Here is a 27,625-nt window from a genome sequence, read left to right as displayed (position 1 = left end):
TATTTTTCCTCTTCTCCAGCTAGTGATTAAATTAAAACAATATTTGTCTTATTCAGTAGTTCAGGCTACTATAGCAAAAATACCATAGACTGGGTGGCTTAAACAACAAACATTTATTCCCCAAAGTCTGGAGGCTGGGACGTCTAAGATCAAAGAGCCAATAGATTCAGTGTCTGGTGAGAGCCCACTTCCTGGCTTGTAGACAGCAGCCTTCTTGCTCACATGAGGCTCATATGATAGACAGTTTTGATTCCTTCATCTCCTTACCAGGGCACTGATCCCAACATGGGCGGCGGGGGTGGGGGGTGGGGTGGGGGGGTGGGGCTGCTCCACCTTGAGGACTTTATCTAAACCCAATTAACTCTGAAAGACCTTACCTACAAACACCATCACACAGGAGATTAAGGCTTCCAGGTATTAATTTTGGGATGGCACATACATCCAGTCCATAGCAGTATTCTCTGGTCACATTTGAGGTATCAGATGTAGTGCTTTAATAAAACAACAAAAACAAACAAAAAATGAAAACAAACACAGACTGGCTTAAGAACCAGTGAAACTGAATCTTAATGTTGACAAAATATGTTTGGTACCCTTGCTCAAGTCATGAAAAATGAGAGTTAAGAAGGGGGAAGAATTGTGTGGTTTCTAAAATGGCTCATGGCTTACACACTGCGTATCTAAATAGTGGATCTGTCTTTATCTTTGTCTCTGGGCATCTGAAGGTGTTTAATAAAGTAAGTGAGCCTCTTTGTGAGGTCTCTTCACTTGCAACCCTATCATGAGATGCCAAGGACACCATTCTCAGGACAGAAATATTGAGAAGACAAGTCCTGGAATTTAAAGGCAGCAACATGATTGCATAGTTGAAGGATACAGATATATTCATACTGTTTGGGTCCAAAATAAGAACTCACTCATTTCCAAACCAACTCTTTGATATCAATCTGAAAAAAAATCAGATTGAAATAATCCCAGGCTCTTGTGACCATCTAGAGTGGTGGGATAGGGAGGGTGGGAGGGAGACACAAGAGGGAGGGGATATGGGGATATATGTATACGTATAGCTGATTTACTTTATTATATAGCAGAAACTAACACAACATTGTAAAGTAATTATACTCCAATAAAGATGTTAAAAAAAGAAAAAAAGAAGAATCCCAGGCTCACTGCTGCATGCAAAGCAGAGTGATGATGTCACGAGGCAGATGCAAATAGGACCCTTTGCAGGAAGCCTCTGTGTTCACAATGTCCTTTACCCTGAATCTCAGGGGACTTCAGCCCTGTCATCTGCCTTCCCTGGAATCTCTCTCTAGTTTCGTTCTTTCTTGAGGTAGTTTAACCAGAAGTACATATACTAGCCCAAGTGTGACCTAACCAGTACTTCGTACAAACATTTTTTTCTTGTTTTATGACACATATTCTCGTCTGGTGTAAAAACTGTATTGATCTTTTGGCCACAGAAATATATTTGCCAAGAGCCATCCGAAAACAGTCCAAAATGATGGCTAGGTTTCTTTTCTTTATTGAAAAGATAATCAGTTCCAGTTATAAAATGGATTGTTATATCCAGGAATAATTTTGCTAATGTGGCATAAGGCAGTACTTCTCAGGCTAAGAAGTGGGACTCATTAGTTGGTCAAGCCATATTAAAAAGAAAGAAAGGACTGAAAGAAAGAAAAGAGAGAAAAGGGGAAGAAAGAAAAGAAAATGGATAGAACATTAAAAATGTCTCACAATATGGTTCAGTATTGTTTTATAAAACATTTGTTTCACTGATATGTAAATGCAAAAAAATCTACTGTGTGTATTTACAGGATTGAGATGTAAAATGTATTTCCTACTCTAGGTTATGTTTCAAAAGTTTGAATGCTACTGTAAGAGGTAAGAAATTTTACTAAAGAGAAAATGTTAACCTTAGAAGTTAACAGGACATGCTCTTTAGAGGTCAGCCATGTACATACAGATAGAAAAACATAGGGCAAGGCAATAACTATATCCAGCCTCAAAAAATGCCATCACCTCATCACAGTGGGAGCACCCCAGGCTGGACTACACCAGTGTCTGGTCTTCTCTGTTCTGAAAACGATCACTGTGCAGGCAGCACGGTGAGACTGCTGATAGCCCTCTGAGGATGGAAGAGTGAATGCATTCAATTTCACCCTTGTAAAATCAAACACAGCGCTTCCCTGGGGGCGCAGTGGTTAAGAGTCCGCCTGCCAATGCAGGGGACGTGGGTTCGAGCCCTGGTCCGGGAGGATTCCACATGCCGCAGAGCAGCTGGGCCGGTGAGCCACAGCTACTGAGCCTGCGCTCTAGAGCCCGCGAGCCGCAACTGTTGAAGCCCGCGTGTCTGGAGCCCATGCTCCGCAGCGGGAGAGACCCCAGCAATGGGAGGCCCCCGCACACCGCAGCAAAGAGTGGCCCCAGCTCGCCGCAGCTAGAGAGAGCCTGCATGCAGCAACGGAGACCCAACGCAGCCAAAAGTAAATAAATTAATTTTAAAAAAATCAAACACAGAAAAGGGCCCGCCTAGAGCTGTTATCTACGATCAGAAACTATAGTTAAATGTTTCCTTTGGGTTTTTTCCTCCCTTTGTATTTCCCCTCCAGTCATTTAAATAAAATAACTGAATAAAACGTAAAAGCACCCCCGAAATGATAACAATACCTTGACTGAGGCATTTGTATGACTTCTGGGGATGCACTGGCTGTCAGGGACAGAAAGTTCACTGAGCGTGTCCTGTGGGGCAGGACATAGCTGGTCCCAAGGATATCTTTGGCTGGCTCCTTTTTGTCAATAATGACTGACAGGTTGCTTCACCTACCATGATGAAGAAAGCATCTTCCGTTTAGCATCTCTGCAAAGGTAACTGGAATTTATAGGCACTCATATATTTTAAATTACTCATCCTAAGGGGATTTTGATTTTGCTGGAGATGCAGGGAAGAGGGAGAAGTTCTTGAAAGATAGTCCATGAGAGAAAAAAAATCGAATCTTTAACCCTCACTGAACTAGAGAGATGGATACTGTTTGAACTTTGGAAAGAGAATCTCAGAGGTACAAAGGAAGACTTTTGCTCTTTTGCCATGGGACCTTATACAAACAATTTAATCCCAATTAACGTTTTCTTTAACACCTAGTAGAAGAGGGGTCCTGATCAAATAATTTCAATTTAATACACATGAACTTAGAGTTACTTACATGAAAGTCACTGAACATAGTACTAGGGGCATAAAGAAGAATTACCAGGACTCATCACCTTGTGAGCTCAACAGGGAAACAATGAACCTTAGTATAAGGCATTATAGGGTGTGTTGCCCACATCACAGACAATGGGAGCCCCAAGACCTGTTGAACAGGGCTGTGAGGGTGCATACAAACCGGGAGACCATCCTTGACCCCTAAGGGAGGGTCTACCACATGCTAACCAAGCCCATCTCTCATTGTTGCCTCTCACTGTCCCCCAAAACCATCCAGGCTATTGCCATATGGGCACATATTAAGTTCAAATATGAATGCTTTCTCTTGCTACTGTGACAGGAGGGTTTTTCAGTATTTAGGAATGCACAGTTCAGAGCAGGGATTCCTGATACAAGTCCCCCTCCTACTTCTTAGTATCGCAGTAAGCAGGGAGGTTCGTTGAGTTATATTTTCAGAGAGAGTGGTATCATGCCAGAATTCCTCAAAGCAGGATCTGGTATCTGCAGTATTTGGATTAGCTCAGATATAACTAAAATGGATTTTTGTCTCCCACTTGAAATATTGTTAGTATAAACCTTTCTCAGAAAGTGAGTTGAGATCAGATGGCACGGTGTTGTAAAGTGTGACTGGATTATTGAATTAGGAGCTTGGGCAGTGGTTTATCAATGGGATGTGAGGGGGATTTGGGAGGAGCAGTCCACCCCTCGGGGAGAGGTACTGATATTTTATCACGAGATTGCCACTGCATGGTGTTCATAAAAAGCAGACTGACTTTTAATTAGTTTTATAATTGTTTATACTTTCTCTTTAGACCACACACTATTTCCTCGTTGCCTGCCCCTGGGGCAGGAGGCAGACCATCCCAACTGCCCCACCTCCTACATCATTGGCTTGGGTTTCCATTTTTTGCGATGTTCTAGTCTTAGGCATGTCAATACCTGAGTCTGTTTCCCCATTTATAAATTTAGAAACTTGCAAGTTTAATACTCTTTGGTTTATAATGCCAAGTACATATAAGTTAAGCTGGAAGCCTTGACATCATCTAAATTTCTCTAACAGGGGCAGCTGTATTCTCTAAGCCCTGTCATCATTCTCTTTTACCTCTGAAGTCTATACATGATAGCATTTTAGTATTAAACATTTACTGAAAATATTAGCTAGGAAGAAACACACACTGTTTTTCTTCTTTTTTTAATATAAATTTATTTATTTTTATTTATTGTTTTTGGCTGTGTTGGGTCTTTGTTGTGGTGTGCAGGCTTCTCATTGCAGTGGCTTCTCTTGTTGCGGAGCACAGGCTCTAGAGCACCCAGGCTTCAGAAGATGCAGTGCATGGGCTCAGTGGTTGTGGCTCACCGGCTCTAGAGTGCAGGCTCAGTAGTTGCGGCACACGGGCTTAGTTGCTCCGTGGCATGTGGGATCTTCCTGGACCAGGGCTTGAACCCGTGTCCCCTGCATTGGCAGGTGGATTCTTAACCACTGTGCCACCAGGGAAGCCCTGTTTTTCTTCTAATCATCGACCAATTCTTCAAATTTCCAAGCTTTTGCAATAGGGTCAACAGGGGACTACTTTCAAATCACATAACTCTGCTGACCAAGAAAATTCTATCTTGGCTCTCAGTAATCCATGAACTCCTGAAGCTTCCAAGAGTCCTTGCATGCTTAGAGCTGAAAAATATCTTTCCTAAATTGGATTAAATAATGTGTAGATAAATATGTATATAGTATTTTAATAAGGGAAGCAGGTGCTATTTTCTTTCATTACATCTTCCATTCATGTTGCTCTGAATTTAGAGCTCAGAGGAAGTCATTACATTTAATAATAGAGCAGGGTGTTGAATGTATATTAATTAAATACCAGCAGATGGTAAAGGGAGTCCTCGCTGAGTATGAATAAGGAGAGAGAGAGTTCTAACTGCCATGTAATTAAGCTGAACCTGCAGAAACAATGGAGGTGTGATTACTTTTTTATTAACACATTATACTTACATGTGATGTGGAAGAATTTAATTACTCTGTAACTCCTATTAGGGTAAGCCAAGTTGCTCTCACATTGAGTTGGTCTCTGTTCCCAACAAACACGATGGAACAGCCCACGTCATGTTATTTCCAAGCATTTTGATTGTCATGTGGTGCAGGTTGGGGGATGGTCCCCATGCATCTCCATATTTGGATGTGTCTCAGTACCACCAAGCAGCCAGCCTATCACCTCTGTTTCCTGCTAAGTGTTAGTGGATAAGCCCAAAACTTCAGAGCAGTGTAGAAACAGAGGGGTGAACTTATCTTTCTTGCTGAGGCATGTCCTGGACATATCACTGTTGACAATCAGGTTTTACTCAATTTAGAGAAAAAGTTAGGAAAGAAGAAAACGAATCAGTTTCTGCCTTGAGGCTGGTGAGCAAGTGAGTTGCCTTGAGTTGCAGGAAAGCCCACTCTCGGAGGGTGTATTTGTCTTTCATGATCATTTATTTGTTTGAAGGCCAGTGTATCTATTAAGCGGCAATTGTTACTTGCTGGTCATTGATATACACATATACATTTTGAATTTCATACCTTTTCTTTTCTGGTGGTGGTGGTCTAGCTTCCACCAATGTTTCCATGGAATTCTCAGCAAGTTGAAGATCTTAAAGGAACAAATAATAGATAAAGCTTCATGTTATTACTATGAGGAGGGCCCTAGACAGTCTGTGATTGACCTAGACCTTCCTTAATCTGATTATGGGCATATGAACATGCATTCTGGGGTGGAAAGGTATAAGTAGCTAACTGTTTGGTACTTCTCAGTATGATGAATGCTTATGAGAAAGGATTTGTGAGACAAGGCCAATCTTCGGTGATTATTTGCTTCCAGTGGGGAAAATAGGCAGTTATTTATCTGCTCCAGTTTTCTAGCTAGGAAGGTAAAAGTATTAGCAAACAGACAAGCAAACTATAAAAAGAAGCATGTTTAAACACCACTCCAGAGCCAACCTCAGTGCATTTCCCTCTTTGTTATGGGGGGACTTGATATCTAATTGGTTCTCTGTCCTCTTCTCAATGTTGGAGCCATAAATGTTAATACCAGGTATCTCCGACTATGAGCTCTTGATTCAAATGTGCCCCAAAGCTAGGGATGGCCTTAGGGAGCCCTAGTGAAAAACTGAAGTGACTCAGTTCAGTGTCGAGCCAACCTTAGTCTAATATCCTCTTTCCTTTTTCAGTAACATTTAAGCACCAGGCCTTCCAATATGGATTTTAGACCAAATCCTCACCTTACACTCTGATTCCTGTAACTAGATCTCCATTTCTCTCGGCTCCTGAATTGCTAACTTGACCCATACTGAAGTATTTTTAGAATTTCGATAGTGTAAGTCACTCACCCAAGAGCCCATACTCATCAGCGATGGAGCTGAATTCATCCAGAGCTGTTTGACTTCAGGGCCTGAACTATTACTTACAAAGCTCTGATAACCTTGAGATTTTTTTTCTATTGTTGGCCATATCTCTAATGCTCAGAAATTCATGACTCTCATTTACCCCCTCTTTGAAATTCTATTTAGAAATACATATTCTGAAATCATAGCCATCAAATTTCAGGAACAACAACAATAACAAAAAACAAGCAAACAAAAAAAACTAAGCACACTTCTGGGGTTTTTTTTTTTTTTGGATGCAGTAGTAAAAAAATCAAGTACTTTATAGACCTGGCTGAATCACTGTCTATGTAACTGTGTTCACGTTACTTAACCTCTCTGTTCCTCTATTTCTTCATATGAAAAGTAGAATGATAAGTACTGCTAAATTAGGATGCTGTAAGGATTGAGGAAACTAACACATATGCTGTTTGCCTAGTCAAGTGCAGAGACTACAGTGCTAGGTTGCTGGTTTCAAAAATCAGCTTGTGTGACCTTGGAAAAGTTATTTGATGCCTCAGTTTTCTCATCTGTAAGTGGTGATAATAATACCTCCCTTACAGTGAGGATTAAACTATTATATATAAAGCACTTTTTACACTTGACGTAGAGAGTGCCACGTCTATGTTTGCTATTATTATTACAGTTCCTGGCACATAACAGTTCCAGGAATGATTATATAAAAGAACCAGAACAATGTTTGCTATGTGGTTAGGTGTTAAAGAACTGTTAGTCAGCCACCCGTTTAACTTTCCTAACATCAACAGACGAACCCCAGTTATAACTAGGGCTTGGGGGGAGTTCTCAAATGATTATGGAATCATTTCAAACCCCACAAAGCCGCAGCATTAAAATTATAAAAGAAATCTCTTAGTATCGAAAGGGTTCCCATAAATCTGGGATTTATGCTCCTAGATGATACAATTTGAAGTAAGCATGTTTTCATTCTTTCTTTTTTTCCCAGAAGGAGATTCACACAAATTATTCTAACTGCCCACTTTCATCCTATTCCAAGAAATCTTGGCTTAAGAGCTTGTTTTAAATTATTAGGGCCTAGAGTTAAAAGGCATTTGCTCCTGAGTCAAATATAAATCAGACACAGGTAATGCACCCTCCTGGTGTGAGTTCGGGGGACTAGATCCCTGGCAGCTGCTAACCATGTCCCAGTTCAGATGTGGTGGAAAGCTGGAGGGCTGACATTGGTCCTCAACACATTACACAACCTTCCCTACATCACACTGAAGGGGAAAGTGGCCACAGATGTGTGCATGATCACTGGGCACATGAATAATCTTTTTTTTTTTCATTACTAACACAGTCATTTAAATGTTGATGGCCTCCTGAAGGACAAAAACATTACAAAGATGTTTTCCATCTCATATTTGGAAATTGTTTTAAAATGTATCTACTCCAACGCCCCCGCTCTTCTTTTTTTCAGCCTCAGGAAACTGAAGCTCAGAAAATTGGTGGTGCCCTGACACTTGTCATACCATTTAATTTATGTTTCCTCACTCTTAACTCCAGGACTCTTTCCAATGCTCTCGCCTGAAACATCACTGGATTCAACTGTGCTGAATTAACTGAATCACTCCTGGAAACAGAAGGAGCGCATATGGTCTCCTGTGAATCCAGCCCCAAATCCTTGTGGGAGCACTGCTTACCTGCAGCTTTTAATGAACAAATAAAGCCCATGTGTAAATAAGCACAATCATTTCCATTAGACCCTAAGAAGCTCATCAGGTTTACACCAGTAGGGTTCATTGCCAAAATGGCCAGGAATAACGTTTAGGGTCGCTCTCTGCTTTCCAAACCATAGCTCAGGTGTCACATTAGATGGATAAACCTATTCTCCTTTGAATCTATTGCTTCTTCCTTTGGTTCTGCTGTAAGATTTGCAACTAGAGCTGCCTTCTCCAAAAGCAGGGTTTGAAATAGAGATTAGTATAGTTCTAAATGAAATCTCTTTCTAAAATAAAGGAATTAGCCCTCAACAATTAAAAGACCCAATTAATAATTCATTTTTATTAATACAGATAATTCCTCTGGGTCATTTAAAATGCATATGGCAGTGCAGTAGGGGCCAAGCCAACATAAATTCATTTTCTCAAGTCAGTCCTATTATTTTTCTAAGATAAACATAGGCAACCTGACACTGTGGAGGGAAAAGAAAAATACAATATCTGAGGCTCAAAAAAAAAAAAACAAAACAGTTCCTAACAATAAATAAATCCACCATGGCCTTCAAAAATCGAAAGAATACAGGAAATTTTCACAGCCAGAAGTCAGATAGAACATTATATGCCTGGTATTTCTCCACACTTGGCGAAGAAACATCTGATTTTTCTAGAATGTGACAAGCTATCTGGGTATAAAAAGCACCTTTCTTCTCTGTAATTAGAAGGAAAAAAAGTGCTATAATCTCATGGACATTAGACCCCAGCTCATTTGGGGGTAAATGCCTGACAATTTCAGGCACGGTAATTCTTAAGCTGCAAATCCCAAGATATGCAGTCCAATAAAGTAAAAATTTTAAAGTGGTTAGAGGATAGAGCACATTTCTGGCCCTGAAGAGGACACGGTCTGTGGATCAGCTTACAGAGTGATGATGTGGACACACCGACTCAGGTTGGAACTGGACTTCATGGCACTGAACTAGCCTCAGCTTTTTCCCCATTCCTGAGCATCAAAAAATGTCCCTGCAGCTCTGGATGCCTCTATGCAAGTGCATGAGACCTCGCGATTTCTCAGTCCTCCTATGTGAGGTGATACACAAAGCACTTCAGGGGATGGGCCTCCGTCCAATTGAAACATTGTACATTTCCCTGTGGTTTAATTTAAGCTCATCTTTTCTTTTTTCTCTCACAAAATGGAATACAGCTTCTCCACAAGGAATGAGAAAATGGCTTCCACATAGGGCCCTTAATGGATAATTAATGATTCAGACTTGATTTTTATGGAAGCTAAGGTCCAAACTTTGGATTCGTCCTTAATGAATATAAGTTCAAAATACTTTAAGAACACCACCACCTCAACACTCCACTGCACCCACATTCGTCTGAGACTCTACTTCTCAACTGGATTTCAGTTGCTGGATCTCTTCTCCAACAGATTTCCCCACTTTTCACCCATGTGACCTGACAGCCTACTCTCAGCACAAGGACCAATGGGATCCTTCTAAACTGTGTTGACCTGAAGCAAACAGACTGCCAGATATTTCTCCAGCAAAGATGGATTTCTTAGAGATCAGCAGAGAATTGCAATTCAGGGTCTGCAACGTGGCGAGCCATGGTAAGTCTCCATACAGCAAGGGAAGGAGAACATTTTTAAAGAGAGGAAAAAGAAGTTGGGGGGGTTATAGTAAACAAAGAGTCCATGGCTTTTCATTAGCTGAGTTTCTGCCAGGAAAGAAGCAGAGTCTTTCCTCTTCCTGTTGGGCTCTGCTATTGAGAGCTTCCCCTTCTGGTCTCCCAACTCTATTTATCAATAATTAAGGTTTCTGTTGATTAATTTTTTACAATTGTAAGGCAGATCATGCCATTTATCTGCTCAAATTCCTCCGATAGCTTCTCCTATAGGAAATTGGCCTTCACTACCGCACTGTCGTTATTTCTCTCACTCTCATTTCCTCTCTCCCTACTGACTTTCTGCTCATTATGAAATATGTCAGGCACACTTCCAACTCTGGACCTCTGAATTTGCTTCAGGGAACTCTCTTCCTCCAGATTACCACATAGCATACCTCCCCATTTCTTAAATCTTTGGTCAGATATTCTGTTATTAGAGAGGCCTTTCCTAACCAATTTGAACAAAATGTCAAACTCATCCATTTTCCATATGCTTCATCTACTTTGTCCCTAGTATTTATGATCACTTGACTGATTTGCATTGATAGACGGCCAAGTTGCCTTCTTCGTCTAGCTCCCTGAGAATGAGGACTTCACTGCAGTAGATCCTGCATCTAGAACAGTGCCTTCCATCTAAATAGTCACTCAATACATATTTATAGAATGAAGGAGGATTGAAAAGATTATTCTAATGCATTATAATGGGTTAAATTCATTCTGAATGGCCCCAACTCATTCTGAACCGTCCAAACAGATTCTGGCTGTGTCAAAAAAGATCTAAGATGTGAAGTCCAATTTTCACACACTTTCCCACCAACTCAAATAACTTCTGGGAACTGACTAGACTGTGAGGTCTTTGAAGGAAGGACTACCTCTTTTTGTTGTTTTACCTCCAGCACCTAATGTAGGCATGACCCATACCAGGGACTTAATAAATGTTAATAAATTAAAAATCTGTCAACACAGGGTACAATTCTTTCAAACCAGTGCTGCTCAGTTTGCAAAAGATCCACAGACTTTAAATTCATATTTAAATATGATAACGTATCAAAATTACTGCAACAGCATACCTACAACAGATTAACTACTTTCACCATTACCTTTTCCAGTACAAAAATTATATTAATCATAAAGATCTTGTCTTTTACAAATTCCATTGTCACAAATAGCATAGGAAGTTGGTGCAGAGAGGCGTTATGACTCTTATAGTACAAACTTAAAGAGATTAAGATTAGTACAAATAGGATATTTGAACTTTTAAAAAATACTGCAATTTTAGCAGGGCAGAGTTGAGGATTTTCTTCCAAATTAATAGTATTATCAACTCTTTTATATAATTCTCTAGGGGAAAAATCTGTGTGCAAAGTTACTGATGGTCTTCATTTAAAGAAAGAAATTATGACAGAAAAATATTTCTAGCCATAAGCAATTAGCTAATTACAAATTCATACTTACTGTACTAATACACTAATATTACTATACTTCTAACATTTCTTAAGTACTTCACCCAATGTCAAGCACTATGTTGAGAGCTTTAAATGTAATGCTTATTTAATCCTTAAGCAGACTTGTAATGTGGATACTAATATCATCTCTATTTTATAGACAAAGGAATTAATATCTAGATATGTTAGCTTTCTAAGACCACAATTAGTACTTGATTGAACTTGGGTTCAAAACTAGGTCCTTCTGGCCTCAAAGTCCAGGGTATTAGTGTCCTGTTTTATAAGCTCTAGTCATTTACACGACTGGGGGAATGTACCCTGTTTTCTCATCAAAATATATGCGACTTAATTACAAAAGATAATCTAAAGTATACTATTCTTTATGTAAGAAACCATGAGTGTATCTGCTAACTTATGCAAAAAAAAAAAAAAAAAAGGAGAATGAATAAACCAGAAACTAATGAGACAAGTTACCTAACAAGAGTGGGTGAGAAAAAATGAGAGGATGGTAATAGGGTGGAAGGGATGAGGAGTGAAACTTGTTTAAATATACTTTTTGGTATATTTCTGGTAAAGTTTAACACACTCCATGTGATTTATAATAAGATATACATATATATAAAATTTGGTCTTCGTGTAGTTTCTGACAGAGCTCTGAAAACCCTTGGAATTTCCTAAGTGATAAGAGCAATAAAAGTGCCTTTTGTTGTGTTAATGAGGTGACTTTTGGAAAGTGCCTAAGGATGGGGGCTGGTTGCCAGGAGAACCAACCTTGTGATTAGAAGGTTGCAACTTTCAGTCCTTGCCTCCAACCCCACCTCTGGGGCGGAAAAAGGCGCTAGAGGTTGAACTGATCGCCAGTGGCCAATGATTTAGTCAATCATGCCTACATAATGAAGCCTCCACAAAACCCCAAAAGGATGGAGCTTGAAAAGCTTCTGGGCTGATGAACACTCAGATTTGGGAAGAGTGCTGCTCTCAGAGAGGGCAATGAAGCTCTGTATTCTTTTCCTATACCTTGCCCTATGTATCTCTTCATCTGGTTCTTGATTTGTATCCTTTAAAATCCTTTGTAATAAATTGATAACATAATGAGTAAACAGGTTTCCTGAGCTCTGTGAGCCAGTCTAGCAAATTAATTGAACCTAAGAAGGGGGTCCTGGAAATCTCTGATTTATAGCCAGTTGGTCAGAAGTATAGGTAACAACCTAGACTTGAGATTGGTGTCTGAACTGTGTGGGGGGCAGTCTTGTAGGACTGAGTCCTTAAACTGGGGTATCTGATGCTACCTCCAGGTAGATACTGTCAGAGCTGAGTTACACTGTAGGACATCCAGCTGCTGTCCAAGAATTGCTTGCTAGATCTGAGGGGAGGGTTCCTCCGCCTTACTACCACCACATCAGAATTTGGTGATGGGATCCCCTTCCTCCAAAATAAATAAATAATTGAAACCAACCAGGATGCTGGGGAGATCCCAAATGGAATTCAAACTGTAACAGATGACTCTGACTGCGTTATGCCTGAATAACTTGAATAAGGTAATTACACTGAAAGGCAAGGGAAAGAGAAGAATTGACCTACGTAACTCTGGAAAAGAAGACTGTGATTATATGCTATAAAGATTACAACAAAAAGAACTGTACACTGACATGGCATTCTTGTTAGTAAATCTGATTTTCATGGGGATATGGCTCTAAAACTAATTTATGTATATATTAGGATTGAGAAGTAAATATGTAGTAGGTAATGAAAGCCACGTTTCTCAATGTTGGAAAAAGAAGTTACAGATAAGAAAATGGACAAGGCTATATCTATGTGTATGTGAATAAACAGGCAGACCTCGTGTTATTGCACTTTATTGTATTTTGCAGATGTTGCATTTTTTACAAATTGAGGGTTTGTGGCACTCTGCATCAGGCAAGTCTATGGCACCATTTTTTTCCCCCAGCTGCATTTGCTCACTTTGTGTTTCTATGTCCCATTTTGATAATTGTCACAATATTTCAAACTTTTTTTTTATTATTCCATTTGTTATGGTGATCTGTGATCTTTGATGTTACTATTGTAGTTGTTTTGAGGTGCCAGGAATCATGCCCGTACAAGATTATGAACTTAAATGATAAATGTTACGTGTGTTCTGATTGCTCCACCAGCTGGCCTTTCCCCTATCTCTCTCCATGTCCTTCAGCCTCTGTATTGCCTAAGACACAATACTGAAATTAGGTCAATTAATAATCCTACAATGGCCTCTAAGTGTTCAAGTGAAAGGAAGAATTGTACATCTCTCACTTTAAATCAAAATCTAGAAATGATTAAGTTTAGTGAAGAAGACATGTCCAAAGCTGAGATAGGCCAAAAGCTAGGTCTCTTGCTAACCAAGTTATAAAAGCAACAGAAAAGTTCTTGAAGGAAATTAAAAGTGCTCCTCCTGTGAACACACAAACGATAAAAAAAAAAAGCAAAACAGCCTTACTGATGATACAGAGAAAATTTGAGTGGTCTGGATAGAAGATCAAATCAGCTACAACATTTCTTAAAGCCAAAACCTAATCCAGAGCAAGGTCCTAACTTTCTTCAGTTCTATGAAGGCTGAGGGAGGTGAGGAAGCTCCAGAAGAAAAGTTTGAAGCTAGCAGAAGTTGGTTCATGAGGTTTAAGGAAAGAAGCCATCTCCATAGTATAAAGTGCAAGATGAAGCAGCAAGCACTGATGTAGAAGCTGCAGCAAGTTATCCAGAAGATCTAGCTGAGATAATTAATGAAGGTGGCTACACTGAACATCAGATTTTCAATGTAAATGAAACAGCCTTCTGTTGGAAGATGCCATCTAGGACTTTCATAGCTAGAGAGAAGTTAATGTCTGACTTCAGAGCTTCAAAAAACTGGCTGACTCTCTTGTTAGGAGCTAATGCAGCTGGCAACTTTAAGTTGGAGCCAGTGCTCATTTACCATTCTGAAAATCCTAGCGCCCTTAGGAATGATGCTAAATCTACTCTATTTGTGCTCTGTAAGTGGAACAAGAAAGCCTAGACGACAGCACATCTGTTTACAACATGGTTTACTGTTAAGCCAACTGTGGAAACCTACTGCTCAGAAAAGATCACTTTCAAAATATTTCTGCTTACTGACAATACACATGGTCACTCAAGAGCTCTGATGGAGATGTTCAACGAGATTAATGTTTTCATGCCTGCTAGCACAACATTCATTCTGCAGCCCACTGATCAAGGACTAATTTCAACTTTCAAGTCTTATCATTTAAGAAATGTATTTCCTAAGGCCATAGCTGCCATAGATAGTGATTCCTCTGATGAATCTGGGCAAAGTGAATTGAAAAGATTCTGAAAAGGAATCACATTCCAGATGCCACGAAGGACATTCGTGATTCATGGGAAGAGGACAAAGTATCAACGTTAAGAGGAGTTTGGAAGAAGCTGATTCCAAACTTCATGGATTTTGAAGGGTTCAAGTCTTTAGTGGAAGAAAAAACTGCAGATGTGGTGGAAATAGCAAGAGAACTAGAGTTAGAAGTGGAGTCTGAAGATGTGGCCAACTTCACTGCTGTCTTATTTGAAGAAACTGCCATGGCCACCCTAACCTTCAGTACCCACCACCCTGATCAGTCAGCCGCCATCAACACTGACGCAAGACTCTCCACCAGCAAAAAGATTACAACTCACTGAAAGCTCAAAAGAAGGTTAGCACTTTTTAGTAATAAAGTATTTCTAAATTAAGGAGGCACCTGAAGGATCCTTCAATGGCCAAATGTGTGACAACTTGAACAACGACAAAATATGACACTAACTGATTATAACACAAAGAATACAGGAAATATTCATGAGACCGTACTGGTATAAATAAATAATTGAATGAATAAGTAATTTAGAGAGAAAGGAAAGCCCCTTCTCTAGAAAAATTCCAATTATACAATGTGGAAGAATAATGGAAATGAAAAATTATCACTAGGAAAACAGTCATAACAGTTGCAGACAAGAATCACTGATGGATTAGTGGACAAAAATATGAGAAAAAATGACATTTTCATAATCTCAGAGTATCTCCCCACAAGACACTTGGCAGTTTTAAAGGAAAAACGGTAACTGTAAAGTGGAGATACGTGACAGATACTACCTTAACAAGGTGGTCAAAATCAACATCACCAATAACAAGACATATCAACACCATGTGCCCCCTGTTATAAAGTGAGAAGCCCACAGCATCATTTCTGTGCTATTTTTGCCAAAAATGCAGAACCTCAATCAAATCCTGAGACAATAGGGAAATCTAAATTTTAAAATATTGTAGAAGACAACTGACCAGTATTCTTCAAATGTGTCAAGTACCTGGAACTGTCACAAATTGGAGGAAAAGGGTACATAATAATGAAATACAATATGGAATCCTGAATTAGAACCAGAACTATGAAATAAACATTAGTTGAAAAATTGGTGAAACTAGAAAAGAGTCTATAGATTATTTACTAATAACCCATATATCCCAATGTTAATTTTCTGGATTCAATAATTATACTATGGTTATATATGATGTAAACCTTAGGAGATGCTGGGTGAAGAGTTATACAGAAATTGTGTCCTATTTTTGCAATTTCTGTAAGACTAGTATTCTGAAAATCGAGTTTAAAAATATAAAAACATTTGAAAATAATTCTAAGAGGACTCTCTATGAGAGTCCGTTTACATGAAATATATTCATCTCCAAGAAGAGAGAAGATAATTTAGAACACCAATTCTACTGAGCACTATATTCATCTGCTTAAATTGCCATACGGAATGTCACAGATTGGGTGGCTTGAACAATAGAAGTATATTTCTCACAGTTCTGGAGCCTTGAAGTCCAAGATCAAGGTGCCAGCAGAGTTGATCTCTAGTGGGACCTATCTCCCTGGCTTGTAGATAGCTGCCTTCTTGCTATGTCCTCACATGGCCATTCTTCTGTGCATGCTGAGAGAGTGAGAAATCTCTGCTATCTCTTCCTATTCTTACAAGGACACTAGTCTTATTGAATTAGGGCCCCCACCCTATGACCTCATTTAACCTTAATTAATTCCTTAAAGGTCCTATCTCCAAAGTCACAATGGGGCTTGGGCTTCAACATATGCTCTTTGGGGTACCAAGATTCACTCCACAACAAGGACCAACTAGCTTCATTATCTTCATATGTTAAAAAAAAGACAGTGAATATATTGATGGACATTTTCTAGAGGTGAAGGGAGATAACAAGGAGGAAGATGAGGAGACAGAAGAAAGACTACTTCAGTGTAAGATGATATGGTGGATAAAAGCATGTCTTCTGGATGAACACTTACAGGGCAGTACCCACAATTTGATTCTCACATAAATCATACAGTTAGTGACACAGAGTACATGGAGTTTGTGATTCTGTGTGTGTGTGTGTGTGTGTGTGTGTATAAGGCATAAAAACACTTTGATTTCACATCAGACTGCCCAGATTTTCATATAACCTCCTAAAACAAGAGGGAAAAAGGTACTTAGTAGCAGAAGTAGCTCCATTTATTCATACTAGCTGAATCTCAGTTATATTCAATCTGACATAAAACTCCATGAAACAGACAAGAATGACATTTAAATGCAAAGAATTGACAGACCTACCTTTCCCTCTCCACTCTAAATAATAAGGTACAGCCACATTCTCTAGCCAATTCCACTTCCTAAGTACCTTGTTTGACATTTTCCTGCAATGAATGGAACCCCTACCAACATCATTAGCTTTGCAGGATTTTCTCCCGGGAATGGGCAAAGCAGCTGCCAATTCTAACCAGCCAGGATAGAAGGGAAAAATAAAGAAACAAAGGGCAGAAAAAAATAAAGTAAATCCCTGCAGTAAATTTGAGAGGTTTTGTTTGCAAAAGTAAAAGATGAAACAAACGTTACAGCTTTTGGATACATCGGTGAAAGTAAACCAGACACTTATGTATACATGATTGCAGTCCAAATCCGCCAAATCAGAGACCACAGTAAATCAAGGGGTAAAATGAGGAGAAAAATAGCACCAACTTCCGTGACATATGCATCTGAATATGTAGAGTTTTATATGTATGTTTGGTTAGCTCATCATCATTTAGGGAAGAATTATTGACTATAAATTTTCCAGGGATTTTGCTCATTTTATATATATATATATATATATATAATATAAATATATATATATATATATATATATATTTTTTTTTTTTGTGGTACGCGGGCCTCTCACTGCTGTGGCCTCTTCCGTTGCGGAGCACAGGCTCCGGACGCGCAGGCTCAGTGGCCATGGCTCACGGGCCCAGCCGCTCTGCGGCATGTGGGATCTTCCCGGACCAGGGCACGAACCCGTGTCCCCTGCATCGGCAGGCGGACTCTCAACCACTGCGCCACCAGGGAAGCCCTAGAGTTATTTTTGTAGCTTCCTTTCAAGCTCTGGTTATACCCGCCCATACTTCCACCAGAAGGTGAGGCAGAGGGGCTCTTCCATGAAGGAAGTGTGAGATGATTAAAAAATATATCTATATCTCCTCTGTTCTGGCACAGAACTCTTAAAACCCTTGTAATTTCCTAAGTGATTAAAGAACTAGGAACATCTTTTGTTCTAATATTTGGTCTTTGATCCCAGTTCCTGACACCAAACTGACACCCTTGGAATTTCCTGGGTGATAGGAATGCCTTTTGTTCTAATAAGGTGACTCTGGAAGGGTTCCTGGGTGGGGGTTGGTCACCAGAAACACCCAGCCGTGATCAGAAGCTTGGAATTTTAGGTCCCACCTCCCATCCTCCAGAGAGGGGAGAGGGAGGACAAATGGAGTTAATGATCAGTCATGCCTATGTGATGAAGCCCCTATAAAAATCCCAAAGAATGGAGCTGCAAGAGTTTCCGTGTCACTGAACACATGGGGATGGGGGTGCCCAGAGAGAGCATGGAAGCTCTGTGCCCCTTCCCACATACCTGTCCTACACATCTCTTACATCTACATATCATCTGTATCCTTTATCATATATTTTTATAAAACTGGCAAACAGTAAGTCAACTGTTTTCCTGGGTTCTGTGAGACCCTCTAGCAAATCAACTGAACCTAGAAGAGGGGGTAGTGGGAACCTCTGGTTTATAGCCCATCAGTCTGAAGCACAAGTAACAACCTAAACTTATGACTGGCATCTGAAGTGGGAGGGGGCAGGCTTGTGGCACTGAGCCGTTCACCTGTGGGATCTGACACTATATCCAGGTAGACAGTGTCAGAATTTAGTTAAATCATAGTATACCAGCTGGCATTGCAGAACTGTTTTGTGCAGGGGGGAAAATCCACACATCTGGTGTCAGAAGTGCTGTGAGTGTAATAGCAGTGTAAGAGTAAAAGAGAAACTCTGGAGTGGGGCAAGTGTTTGCTACTCAGGTGGGAAACATCTGTGTGGGAGGAGCTTGGAGTGAGTTCTTGGTTAAGAAGCAGTTGAGGCATGATGTGGACATCGGATTTATTCACGTTGTCCATGGCCCTGTGGCCAAGCAAAATCAATAGCTGTCTATGATACTTTGGATTGAGACAAATACCTAAAGTCATGCACAGTTGAAGCCAGGGAGCTCTGAGAACTGTGCAAGTCCACTGCTTTTTTCTGAATCATCAACAATTGATCTTTTGGCACTCCTGCATTCAGTGGCACCAAAGTGGTAGGAAAGAATCGGACAAAAACAAGAAAATTGGGTCTCTTTGTAAAATCACCTATGAGTTATAACGGTGAAGGGTTAGCAGATAAATGGTTATAATAAACTGAACAAACTCACTGAGCTTGATGAGAGACCCTTCAGATAGTTGATAGGTATTCATAAGGGGAGTGGAGAAGGAAGTCTAAAACTTTAGCAAGTCCTTATTGTCATGTATTAGGATTTGGTCTCAAGGAGTGTCAGGTGGTGTCCTGTCAGCCTGTACTTCAAAAATTTAAACAAGACCAATAAACGGTGCTTTAGACTCAGAATTGTCATTGTTTTTCTTGTCAAAAGCCTCATAAATCTTAGTCTCCAGAAACCGTCAAGTGGTAAAGAGAAAACACAGAAGTATAAATGACAAGGAGTGAAAAAGCAGAGGAGCCTCAAGCTAAGAAACAAAGTGAAGCTGGGGAGAGAACTGCATCACAGTGATTGCAGCGTCTTGGATAGTTCTCCAGCCCAAGAAACTGTACCAACACTGACCACAGAGTGAAGTTCACAGCAAGCACCCAAAATCGAAGACTGGTCTCTCTCCATTCTTTAACAAAACATATTGCACTTTAATATTTTCTGCCTACTTCATTTCCACCTTTGTCTTGTGTTCCTACCCTCCCATCTATTCAGCTCGTTCCTGTACGATCATCTGCATGAACTCTCCTTCTCTGCTCTTGTTTTTCTTTCTTTTTTTTTCTGCTCTTGTTTCTGATTTACTGCATGATTCCTCCCTTCTGAAATGGCATGTGCTTTCAGTAACACACCCACTGGTTCAGATTTTTTTTTTTTTGTCTTTCACCTTCTTTCACAGGAAGTCTGGATTCAGGAATCTTGATATCTGGGCTCTATCTTAACCCTAGCCCAGACCCTAAAGCCTAAGTCCAAAAGTTTGCAACAGTGTAAAGACAGCCTTCAAGACAAGATATTTTGACCCTATGAATATCCATGGGGCCTTAGGTAAGCCAAACTTCAAAATTTCAATTTTTTCCATCTATAAAACAGATCACCAATGCTTCCCACATGACAGGAATACTCATCTGATCAATGAGGGAGAGTATTATAAGCTGTAAAGTGTGGAAATCCAATGTACTGGAGGAATGTGGTTAAATTCTCAAGGCCACCAGCCATTTCCTCCCCTTCCTCCATGGGAGAACTTACTTGTAGGATTTGATCCAGTACCCCAGGCCCCAAAAATCACTCCATGGCCCCACTTGGACTACAGACATTTCAATGCTCCATGGGAAGGTGGGATATGGAGGGACCACAGTCAATCTCACAGGGTTAGAAGCCTGAGTGCCAGGGTAGAGGTGTAGTTTCATGAAGCTTGAGCAGATGTATCCATCTCATCTCCTCCCTCCAAGATAGCAGGTGACAACATAAGACAAAGAGGCAATGAGGTATGTATAAGTCAAAGTGCCCAGGAGGAATTCAAGGGTTGGGCACTGGACAGACCAACCCAAGACGTCAAATTTAAGACGCAGGGAATGCAGAAGAGCAATGCAGAGTGTTTCAGAGCTCCAGATTTCCTCATCAGTGGGAGGAATCTTTGAAGTGGGCTTTCCAAGACAACTGCTGTGATTCCAAGTAACTTTTCAATTTGCCTTCATGGGCTATGGTATGTGGTGTTATGCAGGTAGACTGGCTTAAGGATCACATTTAGGACAGACAGCAAGTAGGGAAAACAGGAACACAAAGTAAGGGAGGCCTAGCTTGGGGTGTGGGGGGCAAGAACCCCCAAAACTTATCAAATGATGGCAAATGTCACAGAACCTTTGATTAACACAAAAATGAAAATGTAGCCTGAGCTGACATAATTCCATACACCTTCCCATAGTATATGCAACAATGTAATAACAGCATTTCTTGGTGCAGTGAAATCTTGTTAAATTGATATAGTTTTATTCAAAACAGCATGAATTTGAAGTAGCTATTTCTCCCTAGATGACTTAAATGTCTTACTGCTTTTAAATAAAATATCTGATAATATATACTTAAAGTTCTTTTTGTCATAGCTCCCTTAATATAGAATTAACAAGGTGTTACTCAATTATTTAGAGTTTTCTGGTAAAGGGCCCATGAAGCCTTCACAAAAATGGGAAGCGTGTCCATAGTTCTCATTTGACGTGATACAACTCAAATCTGGAAGTTGCAGGAACGTCTTCAGCCAGCAGGGCCAGTCTTTCACAGCATGGACCTAACTACTGTTAGTTAGGATGAGGCTGAGATCTGGAGTGAGTCTTGGTCGGTGTGTGAGCCAGAGCTGGAGTATGGGGAATGGTGGAACGACCTCCAAGCTGCCAGAATCAGACATTCAGAGCACGTGGTGTCAAGGAAAACTGATCTGGACAAATGAATGCCTCAGAGAGGAACGGCAAGACGTGTCCCAAGAGAGACAAGGAAATGCAGCGCAGAGAACACAGGCGCGAGCTGCAGGCAGGGAGACAGTGCAGTAGAATACTGCAATCCTGCTTTTGGAATTAGGTGTGCATTAGTTTCTGGCGTCTGCCACTTCCAAGCTGTGGGACTTTACAGAAGCCATTTCTGAGCCCCGTTTCCTTTAACGGTAAAATGGAATGTCAATCTAAAACTTATGCCAGAGAGCTGAAGTGAGAGGACCAGAAAAACCACGTCCAAAGGTTCTAATATTTTATCTCACAGGATTCTTGCGAGGTCTGTCTGCGTGAAATTATGTGAAAGTGTTCTGTAAACTGTAAGGAATTACACAAGTATTACTCATTATTTTATGTATGCCAAATGAAATGAAAAGAAAAATGTGTTTTTTTTCCAAATTATAAAAGTTAACTAAAGAAATTTTTAAAAATCTATATCTTGAAAGACAAAATTAAAAAGTTACAGTTAAGCTCACTACTCAAAATGTTAAAAAAAATGATTGGGAAATTTTTTCCACTGTGTTGGTATATATTTGTGTGTGTCTGTATTCCAACTAGGATCATATAGTATACACTAGACAGTCCTATTTTTTCTTTTTATCTAACAGCATTTTTCCATATTCTTGAATATCTCATTTCTAAATAAGGGAAAGGGAGATAATGTTGATTTAATCCCAATAAATGAATCAGAGCAGACTTTTATAAGAAAAATATTTTTAAAGGAATTGTTGGCAAGCAGTTACTACTAGCTGCTGGGATTTTGTTACTTTAGCCAAGGATTGTGAATAAAAGGTTGAAAAAAATATATTCAAAGCAAAAGTCAATATGGGAATGAAAAAAACCTGTAGGGAGAAAAAATAAAACAGAACTCCTTGCTATGTAGTAAAGATGACAGGAAGGTAATGAGGATTTAAAACATGTTATTAGGCATTGAGGTCTAGAATATCTGCTTACTGTAAAAATAAAATAAAATATAAACAAAGTCTTATTAACAAAGAAAAAAGCTAATTCTGTAACTCGATGAATGGCTGAAGAATGCAGACACCAAACCTTGACCATCATTTTAGAGACCAGCTTCGCTGTGAACCTCATAATCAGCCCCTGGTAGAATCACTAACTGCAGATTACCCTGGAAATATGCATCTAGCGAAAGACAGCCTGAGCTGTATGTGCAACTCTTATTATTCTGCAGTCTGCTCCAAATAAAGAATTTCATTATAAATGAATATTTGACCTAAGCTGGAATGTCCCTTTCACTTTACTGCTTCAAAAATACCAACCCTCTAGACCCCATACCCCTATAGATAAGCAACAAGGATATATTGTATAGCACATACTAATATAGCCATTATTTTGTAATAACTTTAAGTGGAGTATAATCTATAAAATGTTGCATCACTATGTTGTACACCTAATATAAACTAATTAATATTGTAAATCAAGTATACTTCAATTAAAAAAAAATACTGTCCCTATACCATTCAGGTCATTGGCACTGGTGTGCAGTACATGCCCCAGGTATGTCCCTGTTTCTTGGCCAAGCTAGTTGGTAATACACCATTTAATCACGTTCATGTTATCTAACGCTGTATAACAAACAATCTTGAAACTTGATGGTTTAAGAGAACAATGGGGCTTTATGTTTCTTACAGGTCTGAAATTTGGTCAAGACGTGTGCTGACTCACCTCTGTTTCGTGGTTTCTGGGGCCTCGGAATGGCTGACCCAATGGCTTGAGGCCAGAAAAGCTGTCTCAGGGGTCCAAGAGGGAATGTTCCCAGGCCTGGATGAAAACCACAGGTCTTTTTTGAAGGGGACCTAATTTCAGAAAAACTGGAATTATTATTGGTCAGCCAAGTCAGTAAGGCCAGCAGCCCAGACTCAAAGGGAGAGGAGTTAAAGTTTACCTCTTAATGGGAGGAGTAGCAAAGTATGAAGGGCCATCTTTAATGCACCAGAAATTCTCCTATAAAAAAAAAAGTTTTTTTTAACATCTTTATTGGAGTATAATCGCTTTACAATGGTGTGTTAGTTTCTGCTGTATAACATAGTGAATCAGCTATACATATACATATATCCCCGTATCTCTCTCTTGCGTCTCCCTCCCACCCTCGCTATCTCACCCCTCTAGGTGGACACAAAGCACTGAGCTGATCTCCCTGTGCTATGTGGCTGCTTCCCACTAGCTATCTATTTTACATTTGGTAGTGTATATAAGTCCATGCCACTCTCTCACTTCGCCCCATCTTACCCTTCCCCCTCCCCGTGTCCTCAAGTCCATTCTCTACATCTGCATCTTTATTCCTGTCCTGCCCCTAGGTTCTTCAGAACCATTTTTTTTTTTAAGATTCCATATATGTTAGCATATGGTATTTTTCTCTTTCTGACTTCACTCTGTATGACAGGCTCTAGGTCCATCCACCTCACTACAAATAACTCAATTTCGCTTCTTTTTATGGCTGAGTAATATTCCATTGTATATATGTGCCACATCTTCTTTATCCATTCATCTGTCAATGGACACTCAGGTTGCTTCCATGTCCTGGCTATTGTAAATAGAGCTGCAATAAACATTGTAGTACATGACTCTTTTTGAATTATGGTTTTCTCAGGGTATATGCCCAATAGTGGGACTGCTGGGTTGTATGGTAGTTCTATTTTTAGTTTTTTAAGGAACCTCCATACTGTTCTCCATAGTGGCTGTATCAATTTACATTCCCACCAACAGTGCAAGAGGGTTCCCTTTTCTCCACACCCTCTCCAGCATTTATTGTAGATTTTTTGATGGCCATTCTGACTGGTGTGACATGACATCTCATTGTAGTTTTGATTTGCATTTCTCTAATGACTAGTGATGTTGAACATTCTTTCATGTGTTTGTTGGAAATCTATCTTCTTTGGAAAAATGTCTATTTAGGTTTTCTGCCCACTTTTGGATTGGGTTGGTTTTTTGATATTGAGCTGCATGATCTACTTGTAAATTTTGGAGATTAATCCTTTGTCAGTTGCTTCGTTTGCAAATATTTTCTCCCATTCTGAGGGTTGTCTTTTCGTCTTGTTTATGGTTTCCTTTGCTGTGCAAAAGCTTTTAAGTTTCATTAGGTCCCATGTTTATTTTTGGTTTTATTTCCATTTCTCTAAGAGGTGGGTCAAAAAGGCTCTTGCTGTGATTTATGTCATGCAGTGTTCTGCCTATGTTTTCCTCTAAGAGTTTGATAGTGTCTGGCCTTACATTTAGGTCTTTAATCCATTTTGAGTTTTTGTGCATGGTGTTAGGGAGTGTTCTAATTTCATTATTTTACATGTAGCTGTCCAGTTTTCCCAGCACTACTTATTGAAGAGGCTATCTTTTCTCCATTGTATATTCTTAAAAATGTTCTTCTTTGAAAGCATTATTTGAAAGAACTGGAAAGAAGTGAGAGACTGAATGTGAGAATTCATCCTAAATTTGTGAGTACTGTAAAGAAAAAAAGAGAAAAGGATGATTTACAGGAGACTTTTCTCCAGTTTGCCTTTTCAATGCTTTGACTCTAATATAGCCAACTCCTTCTCAGTTCCTCAAACTATTGGTATCTGGGGTCCACTGATACACACATTCAGGGAATTTCTATCCCACTGTCTTGCATTTTTCATCTTACTTCAAAAAAAAAGCAAACTGCCTTATAATTCATAAAAATGTCAGAATTACCAGATGTTTAGTTTTTAGAGTCTTCGTTTTATTTTTTCCTTGCAGTAGGCCATAACTAATAGTGTCCCTATAGGCTGAAACTAAGAGAAGAATTTTTGTTATTGCTTTAACATTATCAGGTAAAATCTGCATAGGAAAATTATTTTACTTTTATTCAAATTGCCACTGAATATCAGTGATATTGTAGCAAGTGATGAGCAAAATAAACTGAATGAAAGGATGATGGATTTAATAAAAGCCAGGAATTGAGAAATACATTGCTTACAGGTTACAGAACAAGCAGTGGAAGAATGAAAAATTAGGGGAAGTGTGAATTAGTCTCAGTAATATCTCCATGTTTGGAGCAGCAGTACTTGAGCTGAGGGAAGAACAGAAGTGAATTACCATTTTGCACAATGGTAATTTCACCACTCGTGAGTCACAACTTCATTTATCACCACCTGTGGCTGCTTTGGGTATAACTCAAAGACCTTCCCTAAGTTTGTGAATCAAAAGCCTCTCTGCTGTTAAGGTCTCTAAAGCCCCACGATCTCAACCAGTTTCCCGGTTATCAAGCCCATAAGACCCTCCTGTTGGAGAGTAGAGAATACAGTCATTTCATCGCAGCTGAAATGAGAACACAGATCAGGAAAATACCCTCATTTACTATTTGAGACACTCAATAATGATTCTTCCCTTTCTGGAGATTGCCTACAACCCGTGTTATTCAATGGTTCTAACTTCTCCAATAGTAGCACATTCCTATTCAGTCTTTTTCTGATAACTTGACATTATTCAGAGCTCTTTTACGCCTCAGTTTTTAAAAATCATTATTTAAAGCTATGGAGTTGTACTGAAGCAGGGCTGTGTAATTCTACCTGTTGAAGAGCTACAGCTCCTGTGATATTCACTACTTCCCATGTACTGTTCAGAGCAGTTTACATATAATAATGTCTTTTATCCTTATAACAACCCAACGAAGTAGTTAGCGTTGATTATGTCCATAGCACTAACGGGAAAACAAAGACACTGGATGGTTAAATTAATCGCTCAAGACATTACTCAGATGGTGACTGGTAGAGCTGGGATTCAGATGTAGACAGTCTGAATCCAAAGTCAAAGTTATTACTTTACTTTGTAAAGGGCTCATAGAGCACACTGCTCTAGAAAATTATTAAATGCCCACATTTTTTTAAAAGAAAAAATGATCTTTACCCAAGCTCAAATTTAATAAAAAGAATTGTGACTTTTCAGAGCCTTCTCAAGTCTCAAGCCATGTTTACCCATTGCTTTGTCCATTGCAGCTGTCTGGAGCAGCCTGGGAGCAACAGAATGTAGAGCTATCGCTATGCTCCATAGTGGGAGAGATGCTGAGAGATGGTCTCGGTTCTAACAGCCATTCCAGCAGGTAGAACATGGTTTCTAGAGAGTATATGTGTCAACTCTGAGGAATTGTGGTTGTGTGTTGTGGGTGATGTTATGGAAGGACGTTAGTAATAAATAGGGGGTCCTGGGCATAGCAGTTCAGCAGCTGGTGATACATGGAGATCAAAGGGATCGACCAGTTGTCAATGGATAAGTCAGTTATTGAGGATCCAAGGCATAGCTCAGTTATGGATACTGATGAATAGGAACAGAATCATTAAAGAGGTAACTGTGACTTATTTTTTTGTGCCTTAGAATACTAGAGTAGATCTTCCTAAATTGTTCCTTTTAAAGAACAGAATACAAGCATAGATCAGTTTATCAGAAGCAAAGGGTATGATAGGAAAGATGTGAAAGAAAAACTGTAAAGTCAGTTTAAGTTCTGAAATTTGAAAGCGAATAGAATGAAATAAAATACGTTGTTTTGTTAATTTTTAATATGTGCACATTATTAAAAATATAGAAAATAAGAAGGGAATAATAGCCAAGTTAAGCCTAGATATTCATAAATAGCCACTGTTTAATAACTGATATATTTTTCTACTAATTTTTGAGTGTATCTGTGTCTATATTATAGAATTAGGATAATATTTATACCTGGATTTGTATCCTGCTAAATATTACACTGTAAACATTATTCTACTAATAATTATACTGTGAAATATATAATTTGATAACGTTTTAATAGCTGCATAATATTTTATCCTGTGTATTTAATATCTTCAGCCCCAAATCTCTCAACATTTAAATTATCTTCAATTTATTACTATTATCAATAACACAAAAGTGAATATCCTTGTATGTAAATCTTTATGTACAGTTTTGTTTACTTTTAAACACTAATTTCATAGAGAAACTATTAAAAAATGAATAGTTGAACTTCTTAAAGTTTTTAGTACATTTTTCCAAATTGTTTCTCTGAAAAGTTGTACCTATTTATCCTCCCACCACAAATTTGAAATATTACTTATGAAAATTTATTCTCTGCCCATTTTATGACTGAGAGTGGAATTATGTCATTCATTTACTCATTCAGTAAACTGAATACTCATTAA

The 27,625-nt window shown here is 39.2% G+C and overlaps 1 long non-coding RNA gene across 1 annotated transcript; it reads right to left on the bottom strand.

Moving 5' to 3' along the window:
- Positions 1-324: 324 nt before the first annotated feature.
- LOC149744447 (uncharacterized) lies at positions 325-27,625 on the bottom strand. Its single transcript, XR_016391165.1, has 3 exons — positions 23,166-27,625; positions 5,757-5,826; positions 325-491 (listed from the first exon to the last, which is right to left on the bottom strand). It is a non-coding gene; the product is annotated as an uncharacterized LOC149744447 (long non-coding RNA).

The sequence above is a fragment of the Delphinapterus leucas genome, chromosome 21 (genome assembly GCF_059928025.1).
Source record: "Delphinapterus leucas isolate spDelLeu-1000000601 "Yukka" chromosome 21, BTC_Dleu_Yukka2, whole genome shotgun sequence".
Lineage (NCBI taxonomy): Eukaryota > Metazoa > Chordata > Mammalia > Artiodactyla > Monodontidae > Delphinapterus > Delphinapterus leucas.
Note: the sequence above shows the minus strand (reverse complement) of the source record. Positions and strands in the feature narration are given on the sequence as shown.